This window comes from Lissotriton vulgaris, chromosome 4_1, assembly GCF_964263255.1.
Source record: "Lissotriton vulgaris chromosome 4_1, aLisVul1.2, whole genome shotgun sequence".
In the NCBI taxonomy this organism is placed as follows: domain Eukaryota; kingdom Metazoa; phylum Chordata; class Amphibia; order Caudata; family Salamandridae; genus Lissotriton; species Lissotriton vulgaris.
Genome location: NC_141691.1, coordinates 278,888,296 through 278,914,924, shown reverse-complemented (window position 1 = coordinate 278,914,924; position 26,629 = coordinate 278,888,296).

Here is a 26,629-nt window from a genome sequence, read left to right as displayed (position 1 = left end):
AACAATGTTGGGGCATATTACCAAGCAATAGCGATAATTATCGCTATTGCTTGGTTAGAGACTAAAATTTACCGCTGAGCTGCGGCGATTTTTACCGCAAATAAACCTTGGTATTACCAAGGTTTACCGCAAATGCGATAAAAATCGCCGCAATGCATGAATATCACTGAAAGTCAGCGATATTCATGCATTACTGAGCTAATGCTCTTAGCCATGTTATCCACCTCCCATTGGATAACATGGCTAAGAACTGCTCAGGGCAGGTGTTAGCTTTTGGAGATATTCACGCTTAGCGCGAATATCTCGAAAAGTTGGTAATAGGAGATAGCAATGTTAGCAACTGTTTTCAGTCGCTACCATCTTGGCACTCCCACTTTGCATGTCATTAGTGATAAATATCACTGACATGCAAAATGGGGCCCAAGATGATCGCTATCTCCTACTAGCTGTCGCTAACTGGTGTTAGCGACAGCTAGGTAATAGGGAGATAATTTTATCTCCGCTTTCTTGGCTTTTAAAGCCAAAAAAGCAGAGATAAACCCCCTTGATAATATGCCCCCTTGTCCCTTATAGTGTAAAGGGCATACAGTCACATGAGGATACCTTGCTACAAAACACTTTCATGCATTTGCTCCCTCATCTTTTAATGAATGTCTAATTTAAAAACAGGCATGAGAAGTGTTTGGGAAGTCATCTACATGGAAAGTGCACGCAAGTATCCACTCACATACAAACGTCAATGCACGTACCTACTTAAAAAGTGCTTTTGAAATAATTTCCAAAATCCTTGTTAAACATTGCTACTGCAGAGCATTGCTGCACACACAAATCCCACTTCGCGATCCCCTTCAGGCATTTTCCACTTGAACCAGTATCCCAAAGGCAGAAATGATATGTGGAAAAATCACGAGCTGAAGAAAAACACAAATTATTCAAAATTCGCGAAAAACGTCAGTCGGCACTTCTACACAATTTTGCTTGCACGAAAAATGCAGGGGTCTGATCTCCTCTTAGATATAGTTGCTAGGTTACGCCAACAAACAAGGACACTAAGGTGTTTCTGTGTGGCTTTGTAATGACCTCAGATGCTATGCCTGCTAGGCTGTTGAGGCTTGTGCCTTTATACAATGGAAATATGTCCCCAACCTTCACCAATGCTCATTTATTATTCTCTCTCTCTCTCTCTATTTGCAGCACAATATAAAAAGAATCTGCTGTGATATGAATATGATTCTGACCCATATCCTGCTGTCAAGGTTTGAGTCATTGCCTAAATATCTGGGTCACAGTAGAGATGCCCCAGATTTAAAAACGCATGAGAACCTCGGTTTTATTCTGATGTAAGATTTCCACGTGTGTTTTTGTAACTCATTTTATTGTACATTTAACAAACTAAATATAATTTTTCAATTTTTATTTAAAGGTGGAAATATTCCCGTCCAGATAAATCATGAGCAGTGACTGGGGCAGCTTTGAAAATCAAGCGAGATTCGATTTGTCATAAGGTTTACTTATGCCTGGATATTGAGAGCGGCAGGGCAGTTAATGCTCTCTTACAACTTTAAAATAAAAAACAATGTTTTGACGAATAATGCATATTTTTTACTGTATTGTTATATTTTTACATACAATATGTGTTTATAGTTATGCAACCCGTAATGAGAACCTTTTCACAAAATATTCATTCACGTTATGTTATTTATAAACACGTGTGATTGCTTCTAGTCACTGGTTCAGTGGTACTCACGTTCTTCTCTCATCAGCTTGCCGTTACACTGAATAAAATACCAATTATCTGTACACTAGTTCAAATAAAGATCCAATCGTTTAAATCGTTCAGTAGTAAAAGCGAATAGGTGTTAGTTGTTCAGAAACTTTCAGAATACTTTGATGAAAGCTATGTATGTTTGACCCCACAATTGGTCATCTATTACCAAAATGTTACCTAAATAAAAAAAAACTCCTCATGCAGATACTGCCTGATGCGCTTGTTTTTATCTCTTTTTAATGAATATGTGTTGCTCTGTTTATCTTTGGGACTTTGAAATCGGAAAGCAAAATGGCAAACATTGAAAGCTCTATACATTTTAGTACTGTGATATAAAATGCGTTGTCATCAGTGACTAAGGTGCTATGCAGCTCCGTTTACGAATGTTTATACGTATGATAGACAGAAACACACCGAATAACAAAAAGAAGGGCCAGAGGAGATTTAAAGACCAACAGGAATTGACTCTCCAAAACACTACTAGTTAAACACAACACATCACCTGGGTCCAAACTATAAAGAAACGAGTTGTTCAGAATAACCTACCTGGAGTGGATTATTCCTTTTAATGGACAATTTCCCTCACCCACCACAGGTGGCGTGCTTCCTATACAGGAACCTCCTTGTACTGGGATGCCTAGTCACTGTGTGGGCTATGACCCCCCTCACTAAGAGGAAGGAACACAGTAGATCTTTTGAGAGGTGTAATAAATACCCTTGATAATGAGGTTGGATTAGTGAGGTAAGTAGAGCGTGAGTGAAAACAGACGTGATAGTTAAAACTAGCTAAGGGACGTAAATATCTTTATTCATGTGTCCCTGGGTCTGGATTAAAACAATCAAAACACTGCTGGATTATTAAACCTGTTTTACATAAAGGGTAGACCCAAAGGCACTGGGACCTGGGTATTCAATAGTACAGGAAAGAGTGGTCCCAATACACAGTTAGTTAAGGAAGAAAGTTTCACATAGTCTGCATAAGGAAAATCATACACAAAATTACTGAGGGATGTTGTTTAATCACATCCTCATTCCAGCAAAAACATCAGAAACATTACTTTGAGTATCACATTAATATCGTGCCCAGAAGAAGGAAGGGAGTTGGTTGGGAAGGTAAGTGATTCAGAGAAGGATAAAGTGGTGTAAGCAATACAGAAGGAAGGTGCAATCACAAATTAGACAGTTTGCGTCCAAAGAGCATATTGTTCAGCCACATAGCAAATTGCGAACAGTTATTAGCCAGGCCCATATATAGAAATACACTATCAATCATCTGTTGTTGGTGGGCTGGTATAAATGTAAAAGTCGACGTTTCGACCCCTGAACAGTGTAGGTTAATTGCCACCTTACTATGGGTTCTTCCCCAGGACTCCGGCATGGGGGAGTGAGGTGGGGCACCTAGGGCAAATGAAATAATTATTAGGGGGGGGGGGAGAAATGCAAAAAATAAAGTGTTGGACTAACGTTCCAAATATTTACCAAAGAAAAGCCCTACAAAGAAGACTAAGGTAGAGGACGGTCGGGTGCGTGGGCTCTGCAAAATGGGGAGAGCAAGATGGTGGCACCTGCAAATGTAATGTGTGGTGTAAGCGGCCCCATTTGTATGAAAAAAAACACCCAAAAATGATTAAACCTGCTGGGATGTATCATCAAAGTAGGTCAACATGTTTCTGTCCGTAACCCTCAGAAGATGTGTCATGGCAATTGTCAGGACATATATTAGAGATACTTCTGTTCAAATTAGTGCTCAAAACAATACATTTATATATATGGTGAAATAATACAAAATTGTCTAGTGGTCCAATGAAAAATTCACGGGAGGGATCCACTGGCGGTCACATGCAAAAACATATATGTAAATACACATGTACAAAACAACAGCTAGGCTGTAAACAAACTCGTGGTGGTCCAAAAACCACCAAGCCATCAAACCCATCGGAGTGTGTTGCACCTATCTTTGACACCTGTGGAACAAATACCCATTACCACAGTTGAGTGTGGGACAGCAGGAACAGGTAAGTGCTAGGATAGGTACATATATGATGCAACTCATAGAGAGGCTTTTACACAATTGTCGGGTGTGGTGCCTTAACTCGGGCATCACACCTAACCATTCAAAATACCATGTTGTCAACATTATCCGTGATTACAAGAGGCTTTTGGCGAATGTAACCTGGCCAGATTTATGACTAGTTGATGGGTAAGTTGCCAGGTGCTTCATGCAGAGACTGTATTGTCTCAATTAATAGTGTACGCATTTGCATAAAGGTGTATCAAGTGCCTATTACTGTTGTAATCAATTGGCTATGTGTGAGTGGCAACCAAGGTTAAAAGGTAGCAGTACTGTTTAGCTCATTGTAGTCATGATTTACAAATGTTAAAAACCTGCCCGTAAAGGCACCTCGGACCGCATGTTAAAGATAAAGTTACAAGGTTGCAGTACGTTTTAGACCAATATAGTCGTGATTTACAGGTAATGGGAAGGAGTTTACAAAGCATGGCCCACAATGTAAAGTTAAAAGTTAGTGGTACAGTTTAGCCCAACATTGTTATGATTTACAAATGCATGGAGAATACATTTTCCACAGCAACATGGATCATGTGGTAAAGTGTGACATAATAGTCATGTGGGGATAGTTTACAGGAATTTACAGTGAGGAAGAGACCCTAAACTCACCTCTTAATAGTTTAGTTCCTTCCACTTCCAATGCCATGTTAGAAGATAATGGTTGCTGCAGTGAGGTCTGTTGATATAGGAAGTGGATCACTGAAATAATATCGACGGACACAATATCGACTTGCCAGAATATCGTGGACAAAATATCGACAGTCAAAATATCGAGTTTGTATCTACAAACAGGTAAGTACAAAAATATCGAGTACAAAATATCGTTAACAATAATATAGATGTAAAAAATATCGACTTTATTAAAAACAGTGTTAAATTAAATTAATATTAAATTTTAATTACTAAAATATACTTAAAACTACTTAAATTAAATTATAATAATTAAATAATAAATGAAAATAATAAAAATAATTTTTTACAATCTTATTAGTTGACCCTGAACCCTAAAAATACCCCTTTACCCAAAAACCCCAAACTGACCCTGAACCCTAAAAATAACCCTTTACCCAAAAACCCAAAACTGACCCTGAACCCTAAAAATGCCCCTTTACCCAAAAACTGAAAACTGACCCTGAACCCTAAAAATACCCCTTTACCCAAGAACTGAAAACTGACCCTGAACCCTAAAAAGGCCCCTTTACCCATGAACTGAAAACTGACCCTGAACCCTAAAAATACCCCTTTACCCATGAACTGAAAACTGACCCTGAACCCTAAAAATGCCCCTTTACCCAAAAACTGAAAACTGACCCTGAACCCCCAAAATACCCCTTTACCCTAAAACTGAAAACTGACCCTGAACCCCAAAAATACACCTTTACCCTAAAACTGAAAACTGACCCTGAACCCCAAAAATACCCCTTAACCCTAAAACTGAAAACTGACCCTGAACCCTACAAATGCTCCTTTACACAAAATGTATCAATATTATTTAATTACCAATTAATTATTAATTAACAATAACAATAAAGTAAATATATTAGAACATTAGCTGTAATTATTTTAATAATTAATATTATTTTTTCCAAATTAATTACTTAAAAATAACACAAAATTAAATATATTAAAAATTTACTCTAATTAATGTAATTAACTAATTACAAATAATTAATTAACAATTAATTACTAATACAAAATATGTTCAAAATTATATTAATTAATTAACTAATTAATATTAATTATCAATTAATTATTAATTAAACATATTAACAAACATATATTAATTAATTAATTATTATTAAATTACTTCCCACCCTATTCCCCTATAAACCCACAACCCGCTACAGAATTACATTACGCAATTATTATAAAAACAAAATTCATTTAATAAAATATTTTATAACATTAATACACACTATTCACACATATTATTACATAAAAATACACTATAAAATATTATATATTATTAAAAATTCGATATTTTTGCTATCTATATTTTATACAGTCGATATTACTTCACTTACCTGAAAAACGATATTTTTGTAGTCGATATTATGTCCAGTCGATATTATGTCCAGTCTATATTTAAAACTCGATATTATGTCCAGTCGATATTTTGGAGTCGATATTTTGTCTGTACACCATAGGAAGTATTGTTGATTGATTGAACATCAGATCCTATGACCCAGTGAATGCTGGGGACTGTAGTGCGCGTCAAAGGGTGTCACGTCGCATAATAGGTGCCAATTAAAGGTGTCCCAAGGGTTGTAGTGCTTGTCAAAAGAGAGCTACATAGCGAGAGAGGTAAAAGCAAGGATGAAAGTCCAGTTGTAGTTGGATTCCTTTGGGAGATATCAAGGAGAGACCTCCAAGAAAGCGATGCACACTAGTTATTTGTCATCACTATGTGAAAGAGGGATATAAAATGAAGAAGATCCAATACATTTTAATACATTTTACACATGGTTAAAATGTGCTTTAACATTAAATACCTTGGAAGAACAAGAGACAAGAGGCATTTGAACAAACAGGAACATTTTGTTTTAGTGAACAATACATCTAGGAGCATGGTCACAGGCATAGTTTGAGGACCTTCTCAATTTGCAATCGGTCTAACGTGCATTTTTATACAGTTCATTCAATGAAATAAAATAGTTCCAGCGAGCCTTCTTTGGTAAGGCATTTGAACCTCAGTATTTGGAGTCATAAATTAATGTATTGGATTAGGAACAGGTGAGCCTCAACCTTTTGTGGACACAATGTGGCCAGAGGATAACCTGTCCAGATGTCTGGCATGGGAAGCACATGATCACTGTGTGTACGGTATGTGCTGTGTCCTGATTTGCTATGTGTACCTAACTTCATGTGGCATATGACTTTATGGCGTTTTGTGTGCACCCCTCCCAGCATGTGTTCCTTATTAGGACCTGCCTTCTGGACCATTGTGGTGTCACTGCGCCTATCTGTGGGACTGTTCAGGATTTTTCTTGTTCGTATGTTTGTCTGTTGGCTACATGCCACCCCACCTTTGACCCCGGATCTGGGTCTCAGGGCCTGTCCTATTATGGAATTATGAGTTGGGGTTGTTGAGGAGTTCACAACAGACACACTCGTCAAAATAAAGATGAATCCTCCTTTTTTATACATCAATGTATTGGTATTCATATTGAGAACAGCTATTAACATTCCGCTCTCAATTTACATTTTCAACTACACTATCTAATGCATACAGTTACTTTATTGGGGGACTGCTATTCTTCGGTTTTGACAAATACAATTACCCTAGTTACCTGCATTCTACCCAATTTGAGGACTGTGTTTTTGTGACAGGAAATCCTAAATTGCACAGAGTCACGCACTTGAAGAACATGATCAAAACTGAAAGCAATGATGTGCACAAATCCGTAAAGCCAACGGGGGAGCAAGGAAAACCAATTTGAGAACCATGCCTGCTCAGTGGAAGCTCCCTCCTCAATCATGTCTCTTTGTAAAAGGTGCAGTGCTTGGATGGCAAGAGGCAATGTCCCATTATCTAGGCAATTTCATGGGATATGTATAAAGAAGGACACACCATCTTGGCACATATCCCTTCCTCCATTGCAGTCATTACGTCTAACACATACTGATGTTGCATCACCATGAGGCGCGTTGCTCGCAGTTTTTGCTTGATCGACTAAAGGCCAAGCTCAGTGCTTTTCATCAATTTAAGCATTTCCCACGTGGTCATTTGGAGTCAGTGGGCATTGGCTTTCATATGCATGGTGATAAAGGGTATGAACCTTCCTGATGATACTCATGAATCTGAAAACAGTCTAAAACCTTTAGGAATGTCTTTTTACTGAGCACAGTCAAAACAATCCCAGTTCTTTTTCCATGAACCTGATGCAGCAAAGTTATCTTTTACCTAAGCGGATGCTGGAACAAATCCAATAGTTCTTCATCTGGAATAACCAAGGTCCGGGTGTGTATGGCTACGAGCGATCAAAGTACACGACATTCTCGGACGAGTTGAGTGTTGTTAATCATGTCAAACTGCAAGGAGGTGCTCCATTGCATATCAGGAATGTACAAGATCATTCCATAGGTTCCATTTGTGTGCAGTGGAAGCTTCATTTAACTCTGAAACATAAGGTATACAATTTATATTTCCATACAGTTAGGATTTGCCCTTTCCCTTGTAGCCAAGTGTATACACCCACCATGGTATCCTGGATTTTATGACATGGGGTGTCTATGCTTCCATCATCCCTCCCCTTCGAGACCCATTTCTCTTCATATCATCGAGCTGAATGGCCCTACACAGGAACTCCATGCCGGATCCACCTGTTAAGAAAGACTGCCCCAGATATGCTAAGGTCCATATTTGGACCACAAATGAAGGCAGGAACAGATGTGTTTTCATACCTGCAAGAATCTCATCTCTGGGAAGTCTCAGGGTCGAACAGTATTATCCTCTATTGTTCCCTTCCTGAGCATCCTGTCTAGCTCAGTTTGGATATCACTAGGCTTGGGGAAAGTTATAGAGCCACCTGGACGGTCTTCTATCTGATCAGATTCACTACTACTCCCTGAGGTTGTATCTTATTGGGGTAGTTTTTGGCCCTGATTCTGTATAGATATAAGTGGAAAAGTAATTTTGCTTTTTCAGGGGCTACCTCTTGGATCAAGTAAAGTTGGTCTGCACCTAGTACATGCAGTATCAGTGAATAGATGTAACATGACCTGGTTGATGTCTTATAGCCCACAGTGTTCATTGGCTGATACCATGTGTTGTGTAAAAGGGTGCTATGTAGTTCATGTGGAATACTAGTGTTGGTGTAAATATAAGTCACATGGGAGAGATCCCAACACAAGTGGTGTGATAGTTTTTGAATAGACCCCATTCGGCCAGGTGGTTCTTTAACAGTAGAAAGGTGTATCAGCAACCACATTAGACAGAGGGTACATAGTAGTGCAATATTATATCTTGTTAGTTAACATTGCAGGTCTTGGTATGGATCCAATCTGTGGTTCTCAGGTGATTGGGGTTTTTCGTTCAACAGTTTAATCAATAAAAATTTCACAGTGCAGTGCTTAATTTTGATTTGCACACATTAGATCCAAGTGCGGTGATGATTTAGCAGCTGGAAGGTGGTTCACTTAGAGGGCCGCTTGCAGACTTGTTGGACAAGAACTTTGTTAATTTGTTAGTTCAGAAAAACATTGCCTGTGCACCGCAGTTAATTATCTTTTTCGGGGTTCCTGTATTTCTCCCAGGGGTGTATTTTCCACAATCCATTCCCACAATTATTAGTAAGGCACCAGAAGAGGGTTCCATTTGTGGTATCTTTGTGATGATTAAACTTAAAGGTGGCTTATTGGTGATCAGACAAACAATTCTATTTTCCTTTCTTTGGCCAGAGAAATGTGAGTGCCTTAGTGTGTGAGTGCCATTCTTGGCAAACCTTAATATATTTTACAAGGATCAAAGAACAGGCCCCAGCTACCTAAATGATACATGTTTTATCTATGTACCTCCAGACCCCTACGCCCCTGAGCCAAAGCCCTGCTGCAAGTTCCCGCGCTTTAAAAAAACACCAGGGGGGTAAGGCCTTCTACCATCTAGCCTCACACTACTGGAACAAACTCCCCTTACACCTCCATCAATGCACAGATTACTTGGCTTTCACGAAACTGTTGAAAACCTCACTGTTCTAATCATCTCTCATCAGCTCACCTAGGCGGTCCTAGCTCAGAGATACCCTTATGGGGTGATTCGCACGCTCTATAAGCACATATAATAATAATAACAATCACAATTTTGTAGCCTCTATGGGGAACTTGGCGTGCATGTGTTTTAATGATGTCTCCATAAAAAGTTTGGTAGTTTTATAGGACAGGATTCACCTCAGCTTCTTTGATTTAGGGAATATTTGGTTTTGATCTCATCATGGGGAAAATATACACAGTGGGTTACTGCTTCTTAATAAGTAGCTATGAGCTCAGCGCTACATACTGATGCATCGAAAATACAACATGGACATTTCATAAACACCAATACCAATGCTTATAAAAGGTTGTTACATAGAAAAAGTATGATTGTCAAATGAAAAATAGTTTCTGAATGATTTTGACTCTTGGCATTAAATATAGTTTGTGAGAAATAGCAGCACCTTCATATCAAACAGTGGGTCATCAACAAAAACACAATACGTCAGACAAAAGACAGTTTGCAGCAATTAACAGCACCACAAAGTCACACATATACCTTACACCAATCTCAACAATTAAAACTGACAGACAAAATTGTGATTTTGTCAAAAATACCTTAGCCCACTCCTAGCACATGCTATCCTGTGACAAGGGGAAGCGCTGCAAGGGGCACAGGACTAAGTGAGACTGAATGTCTGTCAATAGTGGCTCCGGGACAAAGATAATAACAATAGTTTGCGGTGAAAAGGGAGTAACTCAAGAACCACAGGCCAGCTTAGCCAACCACAAGTTACACTTATGTCGATTCCAATTCAGTAAAAGGCCCTCCGAATAGCCGTACATAGTTTTTTCCCATACGAATCGTATATAAAACCGTACTGGTACGTACGATGTAGTACGATGTGTACCCAAAGCAGCTCTCCGTACAAATCGTACCGAAGACTGACAACCCACTAATCTATACGATTCGCATTAGGAACGTGCAGTACACAGTGTCTGTGCGGATCAAAGCTGCATTTTCTGACCCAGCAAGTACGAATCGTATCGACAACACTCCGAACTTTTCTTTTTCTACGGTAGCTTAAAACGTCTGTAAAAGCAGATTTCGCTGCAAAATACGTACAAAACGGACCCCCCCGGGTATGGTGTGTATACCCCATTATTGCAGGGATACGGTACATCGGGGTATGGTGCATATACCCCTGTATTTCAGGGGTACGGCGCGTATGTCCCCGTGCATACAACCATGATCGTAGGTGTACGGACCGTAGGGGTACGATTCGTAGACCCCAAGGTCATAGGTGTACAGTGCGTACACCCTGTGCGAACACCCCTTGATTTTAGGAGTACGGTATGTATATGATAGTGTTGCCTTCCATACGAATTGCTCATACGCTATGTTTACTGTACGAATCGCGTACTGATTCCTCGATCCGGATCGTACTTGGCGGGTCGTACTGCATTTTTACGATTCATACGGTTCACTGTGCTTGGCGATGTCGTACGGATTCACCCTTCATTTTCGTATGTTTTGCAATGATTCAGACGTATTTTCTTGCAATTGATCGTACTAAGCTATTCGGACCGATCCGTAAGAATCGTACGGAAAGGCTACAAATACAAATTGTCGTACGGATTTGTTTCCCGAATCTGAATCGACCCCTTAATTTCCCAGGTCCAAATATTTTTCCCTACATGTCCGAAAAGCACCCTGTATCACACCCAGGGGCCAAGAATATCATCTGTGTCATGCCAAGCGGTCCAGGTGACCAACACCTAGGGCATACAAAATAGGTAATATGCTAGGTTTGAGGAATGTCTCAACTTACAATCGATCTGAAATGCGTTTTTATACCAAACCCAAAGCAAAACACAAAACATTATAAGTTACCTTTTAACATGATACTACCCTCTCCTACACTACAGCTGCACCACATCTTAGTGCTTACTATGTGGTAAAAAGGCTAGTTTATCCCTTATGTAGTAAATTTGAAAATGGGCATCAACCATAGTGTAGAAGTACATACAGTGTCTAAATACTGTAAATCCAAAAACACAACATACGAGCTATGTGTGTGCCTCTCTACCACTGTGTTGTTGCTGGATTTAGTATCTAAGTACTCTTTTACTTGGATGCATCAGGTTAAAATTTTGGGGTAACAGTGCATATACAAATCTGCACATTAATCTCTATCAGAGAATGTAGCTCAGTAATTGTTCCAAGTATATGCAAATAGGTGACAGGTTGCATATATGATTCACTAGATGGGTCTAAATGACTACATATTCCTCTATAAAACTTATAAATACACATGTTTGTGGTTGAGTACATCAATACTCCCTGGATGATTGAATGGGTGCATACGTAGTGCCTAGTTGATTACCTGAGGACGCAGTAGTGCCTGGATGACTCCCTGATTATGTGCCTAAATGGTTAGATACGTGCACGTGCATGACTAATGTCTCAATTTTTCAATATATGAATAGATAGCAGTTGGTTGATTAAATGAGTGCAACTCTAGTGCCTGGATGATTGAAGGACTGCATGCATAGTATATAGGTGATTTATAGAGTGCATGGATTGTGCTTACATGATTGTTTAAGTGCATGCATAGTAGTGTTTCGGTAATTGAATTGAATGAGTACATGGCTACTGCCCATGTGTTTTTGGCTGAGTGAACAGGTAATACCTGGGTGATTACATAAGTACATGGGCAGTGCCTAGATAATTTAATCAGCAGTGCCTGGCTAATTAGAGGAGTGCGTGACTAGTGTCAGAGTGATTGCATGTGTCCATTGTTAAAGCTTGAGTGATTGAGTGATTGAATGAAAGCACATGAATTACTGGGGTGATTGTATTAGTCCAAGAGCATTGCGTCAGTAATTGAGTGAATAGGTACTGGTTGGGTGATAGGCTCACTGAAATGGTCCTGCCTGCATGAGTTGTGCCTTAGTATTTGGATGAGTGCATGTGTTGTAAGTAGGTGTTTGAATGCGTGCATGGGGTGTGCCTGAGTTTTCAATGACTTCATAAATACAGCCTTGGTGATTGTATAAGAGAATAGTTAGTGCCTGCGGGATTGGCTAAATGCATGAGTAGTGACTGGTTTAGAATTTGATGCTGCACTTTTTTTAATCTAGTTTTAGTGGTTTTATATTACAGTATATAGTATATGTATAATGTCGCATTGTAAGATTTTAAGTAATCAAACAGTAAAGAATTATTATCATGGGTAGTGCTGGTATAGTTCAATGACTACATAATTAGTGCCTGCATGATTGGATGAGTTCATGTGTAGTGCCTGGGTGATGGAATAAGTGCATAGACAGTAGGAGAATGATTCGATAACTGCCTGAGTATTAGCTGAGTGATTGGATGAGTACCCAAGTAGTGTCAGGATGACTGTAAAGTATCTCCATTGCCTTTAGATACATAAAAGTTGTGACTTTATCTGTGACTCGTTGTCTAACTCCTTCTGCCAGTATCAAACTATCTGTTTTAGTGTATCTATCGTTTTCTAATGAGTTATTTGTCAGAAAAGTCTAGATATCACACTAGATATATATTTGCGTACATGGCTCTCTTGCAAAATACAGTGCTCTGCTACTCAGCGTGCGCATTCATCAGTAAATTTCTAAAACTGAAAACATAAAGTCGCACTTTTTCAAAGCTCAAAACCTTTTCTTAATGGTATACCTACATAATTTCTCAAATATTTCTTGCATGTTTAAAACATATATTCCATTAAGAGAAATGGGGTAACCCGTAAGGTATGGACCTGGGTATACTATGATAGGAAAAAACAACTATATGCAACCAGAAGAAACATATCTCACCATCTAAACATATGCAAACCGGTCATAAAAGTTAAAAAGCACATTTGCAAACACTTCCTAAAACATACTTAACAAGTATTACTACTTTTAAATTCATATACAGGCACATATTCAAAAGCATATCAATATCTTTATTCCATTTCTTATTTAAACAACAGCGAATAATTTGACTTCCTGCTAATGCATGCAACACACTATCTAATGTTATTCACTTACATGCTGACATCATCCAATTAAATATCGCTTAAACATCACTTAAAAAAACACCTCCATTTTAACTGCTTTATATTTGGAAAACTGCCTCATTCACCTCCAGACTTCTGACTGCTATTGCTACCCAACTTCAAAATGCTTAGAGTGTGGATCATTGGCTACGGCAATGTATATTGGGCTAAAAAGGCTGCAAAAAAAGTGAGGTATTGACAGGGACTTTGGTTTGCCAAATGTGGAAATTAATTAATTTGGCCAACGAGGGTTAAAGTTTCATCAGTTGCTGGCTTTGGTTAAAACCATTGTGGAATGCTGTGCTCTTCACTTCATGATTATGCACTGTGGTGGAAATGGGCTAGGCACATCAATTGGGATAGGGCTGAAAATCATAATGAAGGATACCTTTGCAAAAATTATGTCACTTTTCAATCACACTGTCAAAGCCAGTAAACATGTTAATAAAAACAGTTTCTTCATTCCTCAGAGACCATTGCATGGGCTGTGTCTATAACATCAATCTGAGTATTGACATTCATCGAATTTAGAAAAATTAAGGAGTGGACTTAACAGATGACGGCAACGGGGTGTTTCAAAGTAACCCATATACACGCAATGAACACAACAGCTCTTGTCACAGACACCCTAGTTCCCAAAATACTGTTATTTTTTTCTAACGATCCTTTTTTTTAGTTTTTAGGAATCTTCGCAACAAAATCGCAATGATTGCGAATAAGTTGCAAAAGCCAAAAACAAAACCAGACATTTAACGGCCACCAGCACATGCAAAAATAAGAGCCACACATATCACTATGTACATGTAAAAAAAACCATTTAACATGTTTTTGTACTAAGTTTCTTTAAAAAACATGTTTGAAAACTATTTTCTGTTTTTTGCAGTTATTCAGGCCAACGCAACAATGTTGTTAACTGTAACAACTGTGCCTTTATCATGAAGTGTAAAACAAATATATGCACACATATTTCTGTATTTTACACACTAGGGGTGTAATACTGTATTCTCTGAAGTCATGCTTTTCTAGTGAGTTTATATAAAACCATAGCTAAAACCCATTTCCATGTGCGAGATGATGCAGGGAGTGTAGATAACATCATTACACCTGACAATTGCGCCTTTTTTACAGTCTAAAAAACACATATATGCACACATTTTACTGCATTTTTACCCCTAGGATTGTTTTACTGTACAATCCACTGAGTTTCCATAAAAATAATCTCTAAAACCTATTTTCCATTTTCACTGCAATGCTGCTACTCGAAGTGATGTTAGTACACGTAATCACTGCTAATATGCCAGGAAAACACAAAGCAAAAGCAGGAATTCAATAGCCACCACCACATTCAAATTATAACTCTTTAATTTATTCTAAACACCACACTAGATATATCACTACTAAATAACTGTATAAAACATTTATCAGTCTCTAAATATCTCTGTGCACATTAATGACTCACTGGGATATGTGAGTGGGTGCATAAATCTCCAAGTAGTTCTGTGACCGGATGCAAGTTCCTCAGTAGGTCTATAAGTGAATGTATAAGTCTCTGAGTAGTTATATGAATGGGTGCATGCATCTTTGAGTGAGCTTGTGAGTGGCTGTATAAGTCTCTGACTGGGTATGTGGGTTGGTCTGTGTGTGTCTAAATGGGTATATAAATGGGTTTATAAGTGTCTGAGTGGGTATGTGAATGGGTACACAAGTCTGTAGTTAGATCTATGAGTGGGTTCTTTAGTGTTTGAATCTGTCTGTCTATTAGTGTGTGTGTGACTGGAGGCATAAGTGACTCAGTGGGTCTGTGAGTTGATGCATGAGTGTCTCAGTGGGTATGTGACTGGGTACATGAGTCTCTGACTGGGTCTGGGAGTGGATGTATGTCTCTGACTATGTATGTGAAAAGGGACATGAGTCTCTAAGTGCTTTTGTAAGTGGGTGCATGAGCCTCTAAATGCTTATGCGAGTGCACACATGTGTCTGTGAGTGAGTCTGAGAGAGGGTGCCTTTGTGTCTGAGTTGGTATGTGAATGGGTATATGAGTGTCTGAATAGATATGTGAGTAAGTACATGAGTGTGTGATTGTGACCAGCGAAGTTGTGTACATAGATATTTTTGTTGAATATTTCCACCAATATTCGAGATGTCACCATAATAGTCACGCCATCCCCACAACCGTACTCTTGTGGGGACCACACTGGCAGTCTAAGCATCATCACAAATGTCATGTGTGATTAAAAATAATCAATTTTGGACAAATACGTGTATCAATAAAACCTCCATTTCTTAAACAAGGGGTCAGAGTACTTCCAACCTGGCCCCTTATGTTAGCTTTCACAGAAAATGTCAGCCCTGGGAACCGTTCCCATACAATAAAATGTCAGCCGAAACTTTCTGTTCAGGTTGCGTCCAGCCAATCACAGCATTCCCGTTGGTGCAAAATATCAGCTCAAATTTCTCAAGAAGTATTGAACGTATTTGCACCAAAAAACAAAACAAACAATCTGCATAACTTCATCTACCTTTCTGCCAAATTTGGTGTAATTCCAGCTGTAGGTTCGACAACACTTTCTTAGGGAAATTAAAATGGGAAAAAACACTTTGTTTTAACCCCTTTTCCCTTCCGCCCGCTTAATGGAACAATCCAGAACGTCCCATGCACAAAGGAACTTACTTTGACACTGTTTTGGGAAAAATTCACGAAGATTCTTTAAATGCCACCAAATTTAATTTAAATTCAAATACGCTTTTCCTGTAGAAACTAGGTCCTAACTGTAACTACTTATTGATGACCACCAGTAGGTGATATATATATACATAGATATCCCCAGAGGGTGCCGATGGGAACTCTATTAACAACTTTGCACAGTGGCACACTGCGTATTTTCATGACAAAAAGCTTTGCGCTGTTCTTTACGTGAATATTATCAATCTTAAGCCAACTGCTATAAGTAGTGAATTGAGGTTATGAATATGAAAAAGAGCTATTCAAATTTTGTGATCCAAAAAGTAGTTAGACTTGGCCAGCCCAAAAGCAGCAGCAGTATTTCTCCATCGTCTTGCTGGCAACTTGGACATTGAGAAAAACATCATATCTTGCATAAACAGAATCTATACGAACTATATAGATATTGAAAAGTGTTTTGCAATATTGTATTCTGAGATGAGCTTTAAACAATTAATCCCAATATTGCATGGATTTTTTAAAGCTACCTGCGTTCAAACCAAGATTGAATTTTTATTGCCATTAATTAGTCTATTATAGAAGATCATCAGCATAGCTGTTACAAAAGATAAAAGAATATTCTTTGATCCTCTGCGGTAAATTGTTGAATACTTTCTGAAGTAAAGAATTCTGCTCAAGAATAATTTATACCTGATCTAGCTTCGATAAAAAACGTTATAAAAATAGTAAAACAATATCAGGATACAATAGTTTAAAATTTCCTTGTAACTTTGAATGAGAAAGAGGAGAGTTGCTTTTGAATAAGTGACCTATTTGAATAATACCAGACATTTGCTATCTCTTCCAACGTTTATGATTAAATATTCCGGGTAGATGCTCAGAGGATAGTGGTGTAAAAATCCAATAGAAATTAGTCCAGAAAACCTAATCTTTTATTTAGGATACTCAAAATCTTGCACAAAGAAGATTCTTCCATCTACATGAAGCTTAGTGGACTCATATTACAAATTATAATCAATGATACATGGTAGAATTGAGATAAGGTTACAAATGGTCTTTTGCACATGATGTTTGAATGCAGTAAGGGGCCTATTTATAATCTGGTTTGCATTGCTGTTGCACCATGCAACATAGTGCAAGAGAGACGCAAACCATACATGTGATTTATGAAGCCACACAAGGCCATTTTGCCTTTCTCTGAGTGGCTCCATAAATAATTTTGCCTTACTCTGACTAGTACTATGGGTGTTAAGTGGGTGTTCCCACACAACTACCATGGTTTTGAACACATTACAGATTTACAACAACTTGTAGACATACATGTGACTGCTTAATTTGCCCTATCACTGCATAGTTGGAGATGCTTCAGAATGACGGTCAATTGATGTGTCCGGGAACTGACGATGCAAAATGGCGGCGCGCGAATGGAGCTACTATTTTGTTGTTTCTTGTCCTCTCCATCGGCCTGTCGGACTTCATCCTGCAAACCCTCAGTCATTGCTACTCGGCTGGACAGCCTTATCTCTTTCTCCCCCCAGGTCCATGTCTCTCCTATAACCAATCTCCCTCCCTCTCTCTCCCCTCTTAAATGTCTTATTTCTACATTCACTCTGATGATAAGTAACATACAATCGTTTTTATCCTAATCGTTGTGATAATAGAACCCTGAGTGAATTTACTATTTTGCATAGTTACAACTCTAACCACTAGTATATGTAGTTGCTCTTTGTATTTTATATCACCATTTTGTGATTCTGAGCTTTTTGCATTTGCATTTATCTCTTGAGTGACTCTACAACATACTCATTTCCTTTTTCTGCTATCTGCATCTCTTCTTTGTGGGACTCTTCAACTCGCTGACTCCCTCACTTTGTCCTCCCTGACTCTTGCCTTTTGTGGATCTTGTCTTTTTCTGGCTCGTTAATGTATCAGATCGTTGATATATCTGGATTGTTAATGTATGTGTTATCTTTCAGTAATTGTTATTGTTATTGTTATTTTTGATTTGTATCGCGCCCAATCACCTGCAGGTCTCTAGGCGCTTGGAAATCGATGGTAAGAACAATAACTTGGCAATCACAGAAAAAAAAGGCATCCACTGGCCTACATAGCACTCATGGTTCTTCTGAACAGCAGTGTTTTGAGCACCTTTCTAAACCGTAGGAGATTCCCTTCCCTGCGCAGCGTCTCAGGTAGTGTATTCCATAACTGAGGGACTAACACGGAGAAGGCTCTCCCTCCCTTGGTTACAAGTTTGTACCGGGGACAGACCAATAACTGAGAGTCTGAGGATCTAAAAGTTCTCGTTGGACTGTACACCACCAAGCGATCTTTAATGTAGGCGGGTGCCAGACCGTAGATTGCCTTGTGAGCTGTGCACAGATTTTTAAATTCCACACGCTCTTTGATAGGGAGCCAGTGCAGGCTCTGTAGCAGAGGAGATGCTTTAGTTCGTCTTGGGAGCCTGAATATGAGTCGTGCAGCGTCGTTCATGACGACTTGTAGCCTATTTGTCAGGGTTTTCGGCAGGCTGAGATAGAGAGCATTACCGTAATCTATCCTTGAAATAACAGTGGCTGCTACGATTGAGCGCATCATGGATTGAGAGAGGACGGGAGCTAGCTTCCGTAGCTCTCAGATGATATTCGTGCAGCTTCCCACCACAGACGAGATCTGACTGGCCATTGATAGATCGCAGTCCAGTTTGATCCCCAGGCTCTTTACATTCAGGCTAGGTTTTGGAGCCGGGCCTAACTCCACAGGCCAGTAGAGGTCACACCATGGTGAGGTGGTAGATGGAATCACCAAAACCTCGGTCTTATCTGGGTTAATTTTCAAAAGATTTTCCGTCATCCATTGTACCGTGTACCTCAAGATATTCTGGGCTTGGAGTTGTGCGGCGCTTGTATTATCGACACTCAGCAACAGCTGTGTGTCGTCCGCATAGTTAAATACTCTACAGCCCATGCTCGCCAAGGAAGCAATCAGAGGTTGCAGGTAGAGATTAAATAGAAGTGGGGACAGGGCCGAGCCCTGAGGCACTCCACATTCTAAAGTCCCCACCTCGGATGTTTCGTCCCCAAGTTGTATCCTTTGGGTCCTTCCCAAGAGGAAGGATTGCAACCATCTGAGGTCCAGGCCTTTGATCCCGAAGTCACTCAAACTATCCAGAAGCAGGGCATGGCTGACGGTGTCGAACGCCGATGAAAGATCTTGCAAAATCAGGGCGCTCGGTTTCTTACAGTCAGCCATGCCTCTCAATTCATCCAGCACCGAGAGCATCACCAACTCGGTGCTGTGATGAGCTCGGAACCCTGCCTGTCGTTCATGAAGTAGGTGGTGAGACTCCAGATACATAGACAAGGATTTTAATACATGCTGTTCCAGTATTTTTGAGAGGAATGGTAGCTGAGAGATGGGCCTGTAGTTCTTTAGCACTGCGTGGTCTGCGCCTGGTTTCTTCAGTAGAGGCCTTACACGTGCTTCCTTAAGTTCATCTGGTAAATACCCTGTTTCCAGGGATCTGTTAAGGAGGGGGATGATACATTCCTCCAATAAGGGGCGGGCTACCCGGAAGACCCTGGGTGGACACGGATCTGCTGGAGAGCCGGATTTGATTCTACCCATCAACTGCTCCAGACTCAATGTATCGATCTCTGGGAACAGTGCGATAGTACAGTCAACCGGTTTATGAGGGGCTGTGGGCATAGCCATCCCATTTGCCATGCCACTCTTTATTTCCTGGATAATAGTTCTCACTTTCTCCAAGAAGTAATCCTGGAAGATGTTGCAATTTATGGGAGACTGGGAGCTTTCGGGTTTTTTGCTCAGCTCCGACAAAATCTTAAAGGTCTCTTTCTGGACATTCGCTGCCTTACTTAGGCGGGACTCATAGTATTCTGCTTTAGCTAGAGCAATCGACTTTTTGTATAGGTGAAGAGAATTTCGGTAGAGGTCCCTAGCTGTGTCCTGCTTAGTTTTCCTCCATCCTCTTTCCAACGCTCTAAGCTTCCTTTTATGGTCCCTCAATGATGGCGAAAACCATGGAGCCCCTTTACCAGGTCCTTTTATTAGCTGTGTTCTTATAGGTGCTATCTGATCAATAGCCTGAGTCAGGTTCCGCGTTAAATCCGCGTATTCCCGGTCCAGACTACGTCCCGGGCTCAGAGACTGATCCATTGGCGAGAGCACCTTGGTCAGGGTTATCAAATCAACCTCTGCCCATTTACGGGTTCTCCTAACTTCCGGCGGCAAGTTATTTATGTGGCCGTTAATGCGTACCTCGCAGGATACTAAATGATGGTCAGACCATATGCATGGGGCAACATCTTTAAGGGACGCATTTGGATCTGTGGTCCACACAAGGTCAAGAACATGACCTTTAATGTGTGTGGGAACTTCCACAAGTTGTTTGAAGCTTAAAGCTGACATCATGGTGTCCAATTGGTGCATAGGCAGGTCCCAGTGGGACTTATCCCAATGTAAGTTAAAATCTCCTGTTACTAAGATTTTCGTATATCGGGTACATAAGTCCGACATAATGGGACCAAAAAGATCATAGAAAAGTGGGGATGAATTAGGTGGGCGATAAACTGATAGCACCACCCAGCAGGAGTTATTCAAGATGACCTTTACCCCAAGCAAATCAGCTAGATCGACTGTCTCTGACAGCAGTCTTTCCACTAGCAGAGCCTTTTTAATTAATGTGATTTTCTTTTGCAGTTTGTTCCCCCCCTGACCTGTCAGTTCCGACCCTCTTCCTAGCCCCCTGTCCCTTGTTGCTCTTTGACTAAGCATTCCTTCTCCCCTTGTTGGGAAAGATCTAATATTCTTACTACGGAGTCTCGGTGAACCCTCTGAGAGAGTCCACAGTGTCAAGGGAACCAGGCACTGCTGAGGCATAGTATGACACCCCTTACCAAAGCACACTCTCTCCCCTTGTTGGGAAGGACCCAGTAGGTAGACTTTGGAGTCTTAGAGACCCCTCTGTAAGAGGCAGCCATGTAAAGCACCCTCCTCTTCTCTTTTCATGCTCTCTCTCACCCTCCCCTACGGCTTTCCCCTCTTTCATTCTTTCTCTACTTCCCCAGCTCCTTTCCCCTCCCCCTTTATCTCTCCCCTTGCCTGCTATGCCCCTAGCTCCCTGTCCCTTGTGCCCTTTAACTAAGCACTCCTTCTCCCATTGCTGGGGAAAGATCCAACTACTTTTACTTTAGAGTCTCAGTGATCCACTGAGAGAGTCCACAGCGCTAAGGGAGCCACTCACAGTTGAGGCATGGTATGGCGCCCCTTGCCAAAGCACTCCATCCTCTCTTTTTGGGGAAGGATCCAGTAGGTAGGCCTTGGAGTCTCAGATACCCCTCTGAGAGAGTCCACTGTGTAACGGGAGCCTCTTGCATCTGAGCTAATGATATCACTTTCCCTGGTAGCACAGTTTACTGGACTTTGGACGCAGCTTTTACTCGTCTACCGGTTTGTGCCATCGTCACCCTCCCCCTCTTCTTTCATGTTGTTGCTCTCACCCTCCCCCTCCTCTTTCCCTCCTTCATTCGCTGTCTATTTCCCCTGCTCCTACCCCCTCCCCCCTGAATCGCTCCCTTTGCCTATGTTTTCCCTTACGCATATGCCCTTATTGTTTATCTCGACCAAACATGTAACTATGTAGCTATGCTCTAATAACTGTATAACCTTTGTAATGATGTAACCTGCAACTATGGTCTGATACTCATGTAAAGCGCTTTGATAACCCCCGGTCTAGCCAGCGCTATATAAAACCTTTCAAATAAAAAAAATAACAATACAAAGGGGGCACTCTAAAATAAGGAATAGTATAACTTACTACTCCAACACCTTCCCTACTGTTGTTCAGCCTGGAGTTGGAATGGTAAATTATATTATTTCTAAGTCCAGCGCACCCCTACAGCGTGGATCTAATGACTTGCCTTGTAAAGGTATCACGTTCTAATAACGTGGTCATTGTAACAACCACATTGTAAAGGAACACAATGTGATAACATGCGTAGTAACATGCTATATTTAGCAAATGAGCAACGCCTATTCGACAGAAGAATGATTGGAAAGTAGTGTGAGTCCAGTGATACATTTTAGAGCACATTGTCCTAAATATGTGAATAATTCAGTGGTGGCTGGTAAGTTCAACTTAGATGGGCTGAGGAGGCACATACATGCATCATTTACACCTCTGCATTTACATGCAGACACATGCACACCCACCCATTCACAACACTCACTCGCGTTCACATACATTCATACATACACATACGCACCAAACAGTCAATAAAAAACAACAATTACATTCTGTAGCTCTCAGGGTGGCAGCAGTCCCTACCTTGTCACAGAGCAAGATGGGGTCAGGGAGACTGCTTACCCCACCCACTCTTAGGCTTAAAACATAAGCACCCAGGTATGAGGCTATCACTGACTCTCTCCCTCATCATGAGGAGAGGAGCTTTGACGACCTTTGCTGGGATGAGGGGCTCACTCCCAAAGGAGCTGTGACATCATCAGCCCAGTTAAGTTCAGCTAAGGCCATCCAGTAGCCTGCAATTGAACCACATGTCAAGCTCCTGGCTGCTGTCAGTCTGACCATTGCTCAGCCAGACAGGCACTCTTTATGTCCAAAAAATGTGTGGGAATGTGGGGTCATATTACCAAGCAATAGCGATAATTATTGCTATTGCTTGGTTAGAGACAAAAATTTACTGCTGAGCTGCGGCGATTTTTACCGCAAATAAACCTTGGTATTACCAAGGTTTAACGCAAATGCGATAAAAATCGCTGCAAAGCATGAATATCGCTGAAAAGTCAGCGATATTCATGCATTACTGAACTAATGCTCTTAGCCATGTTATCCACCTCCCATTGGATAACATGGCTAAGAACTGCTCCGGGCAGGTGTTAGCTTTTGGAGATATTCGCGCTTAGCGCGAATATCTGCAAAAGTTGGTAATAGGAGATAGCGATGTTAGCGACTGTTTTCAGTCGCTAACATCTTGGCACGCCCACTTTGCATGTCATTAGTGATAAATATCACTGACATGCAAAGTGGGGCCCAAGATGGTCGCTATCTCCTACTAGCTGTCGCTAACTGGTGTTAGCGACAGCTAGGTAATAGGGAGATAATTTTATCTCCGCTTTCTTGGCTTTTAAAGCCAAAAAAGCGGAGATAAACCCCCTTGATAATATGCCCCGTAGTCCCTCCCCCCTTAAGGACACACTGCTACTGACATGGTATGCTCAACCTATGTAGTGTACAAACGATGAGGGTGAAACTTGGATTACTGTGCAAATTTATCATTTGCGCTTAACACATGTAATGTGACTTTTTTTTTAATCCTAATAACGTCTTTGGGTCCGATTCCCAAAGGTAGACTAAGATGAAAGTCTAACTTCAGGACTCTCGGTATTCACAAAGGGTATTTAAGAGTGCCCCTTGTGAATACCAAAAGTCGTAAAGTTAGGCTTTTTGTGAATCAGGCCCTTTGTTTTCGTCACACTTTACAATTACGAATAAAACAATGTCCCTTATTTGAACTTGTCTTGCTGCTGATACATTTTGACATATTGGGAAAGTTCATTTACAATATATTCATTTTGTTGTGTGTTAGAATCTACTTGATATCCTGCAGCCCTCCTCTCTTACTTGCTGTACTCAAGCAAAACTGTAAATTCATTCACATTACACATCCCTCCTTTTATGATCAAGGAATGAAAAAGTAAACACCAGTTTCCATGTTAAATAAGCAGCAGTTTGTCAAATATTGCAAGAGACTTGACATCTGTATTTGAGCTACAAATAAATGCATAAGATAAAAACAAAATATACAGGCCTCTTTACTACCCCTTACCCTTCTGAACTCCTGCAGGCTGGTCTTGGAGTGCACCAGCAGCTCATGTAAGCGACTTCCAGCTCCCCTGAATCAATGGGCACTAATGTTCTGGGAAGTCATTCTTTCTATTTCATATAAAGAAGTTTGGAGTGGTTGACACACATGGTTTAAAAATAGCAGAAAATCCTCCGAAGCATTAGCTTTACCCCAATGAGGTAAAGCATTGTTTTCACTTGAAAAAAGCATGCAGGTCAGGCAGAGTGAATACTTAATTACTTGTAATATAGATGATACTTGTGTCTCCAGTGCAGCATTTGTGGAAATGAAATTAATCAAGGAGATTGAGTTGACAGCTAATTTAATATTTAATATGTCTTTGAAAATAACACTGTGGTGTACACTATCATAAAACCGTTCTAAACTCTATTAGTTAGCATTCAAGGTTAATTTGCATTTGCCATATGTTTGCTTAAATTGACCGTCTGCGTATTTAAATCATTTTTTTTGTTTCTACAACTGTTTTCGAAATTTCGTTTTAGCTTAAATTTTAAGTGTATGGTGTCAGCACTGCTCCAGGTCTTCAGAGTTTATTTGCACCAATGCGTAGTGCCTGGATATTGGACAAAAGAGTTGCTGAGTTCTATTCTCTCTGTGATGTATCATTAAGATGCGAAGTTGCAAAATTAATGTGCAACCTCTGCAAAGTTCAATGGAATACTTCGAAATTTTGCAAAGGGGGCAAATCTTTTCACTTTGACTCTTTTTTATAACGATCTTGACTTTTCAGACAATTTATGCAATGTGCATTCTGTACATCCCGATTAAGTCTAGTAACATGCCTGTTCTTTAAGTATTTCCCACAGAAAACAGTTAAGGGCATATGTATGACTTTGTCAAACAGTGCAGCACAGCAAAGTCACCTTGCTGTGCTGCACCGTGTTACAAGGGAAGGGCAGAAATGAACCATATTTATTAGAATACTGTACATTCCTGCCTTTTCCCCTGTGTTGGTACTATTTTGCATGCCTAGTGCCAAAGCAGACATACTTGCACCACGGTGAAAGGATGCCTGTGTTGCATGCAGGATTGTATTTGAACTGCAAGGGACAGCTTCCTGCACAAAAACAATCCTGAGAGTCATATTCCTCTTTCTATCTGTGCTGCAGCAACACACACAGAAAGAGCAAGTAAAGATATTTCACCACGTGGAATAGAAGCCCGGCCCATTCTCTGCCCATATTTGTCCTTCTTAAATGCTGGCTTCTGATTTGCAAATTGGTTTGTTAGTCCCTCCTTAGTACCTCCTTGTCTTCATTTGTAACCTTCCATGGCGACTAGTGCTTTTACTTTGGTTGTTACACGGTACATGTTTAGTCTTGTAAGCACTGTTTTCTTTATTGAGTTTCTCTTACTGCAAACACGACGTGCTTTGCTTATATTCAGCACTCCATCCATGCACGGTTTCTCTTTTCAAGCAGCAGGGATAATGCCGACCACTTCTTGCCAATGCTATAGGTCTTGCATTTTATTATAGCATCTGCCTGCAGAAGATGTTCTTATGCTAAAGGCAAGTCACTTAGCATAATTACCAAGGAATGTGTTAATGAACAGGCAACACTAACTGTGTCAAATAGCCTCATGGGGTGTGTCGGAAACAAAGACGGGTAACATAGCGGCTAATCTAGAATGGCAAACAGGAGACTGCCCCTTCATGGTGAACTTAGCGACGTAGAAATATTGAGGGTCACTCAAATGACTTCCCTTGGCATCGAAGTGTTTGGGGGCCTGTAGTTGTGCCTGGAGCCCTAGGATTTGAGCTACATTTTTCGAACACAAGATCTCTAACTCGGTCTGCATTGAAGAATTTGTATTGCGCCTCATTGTCGTGACAGGTGTCTAAGCACTATCCAGGGGTTGGGTACGAGGTTAGTACTGTTTTGTACATAATACAGTGTGGGTAACAGACTGTGATCTATTTGGGAAGATCTTGTGTCAGGAGCGATGTTCGGAGGAGTGTGCCAACATTTTGCAGCACATTGTTGGTAGTGTGCAAACATGCAATAAATTTAAGCCATGTACGAAAGTTGGTGATTCACAAGCGCATACATGAATGTGATAGTTGAGAGTACCACTCCTTCCCGCATCGCTGCAGGTCAAACTGTACACCAGCTCAAGGCCTATTTCACAGTATGGATTATCGAGAAAAAGGTCAACTAACTGAATACGGGGACGAAGCAACTTTTAGCTGAGGTTGGAGAAAGGAAAAACAGCTACATGGATTTTGTCCCACATACTAGCACAACGGTGGGCATACAATCTAAGAAGTAAAAGCTATGTGATGGCATGCACAGGGTATGCCCATATGATTCACATATGGAATTCTTCAAAGCAGTGCCGCTGTTTCAGCGATGTCTTTTGTAAATGTCCCCCAAGAGTGCCAAATAATAGTTCACTACCTGAGTAGGGCCACTACTGTAGGCCCTCTACAGTTCACCTGGGTAGCTTTGA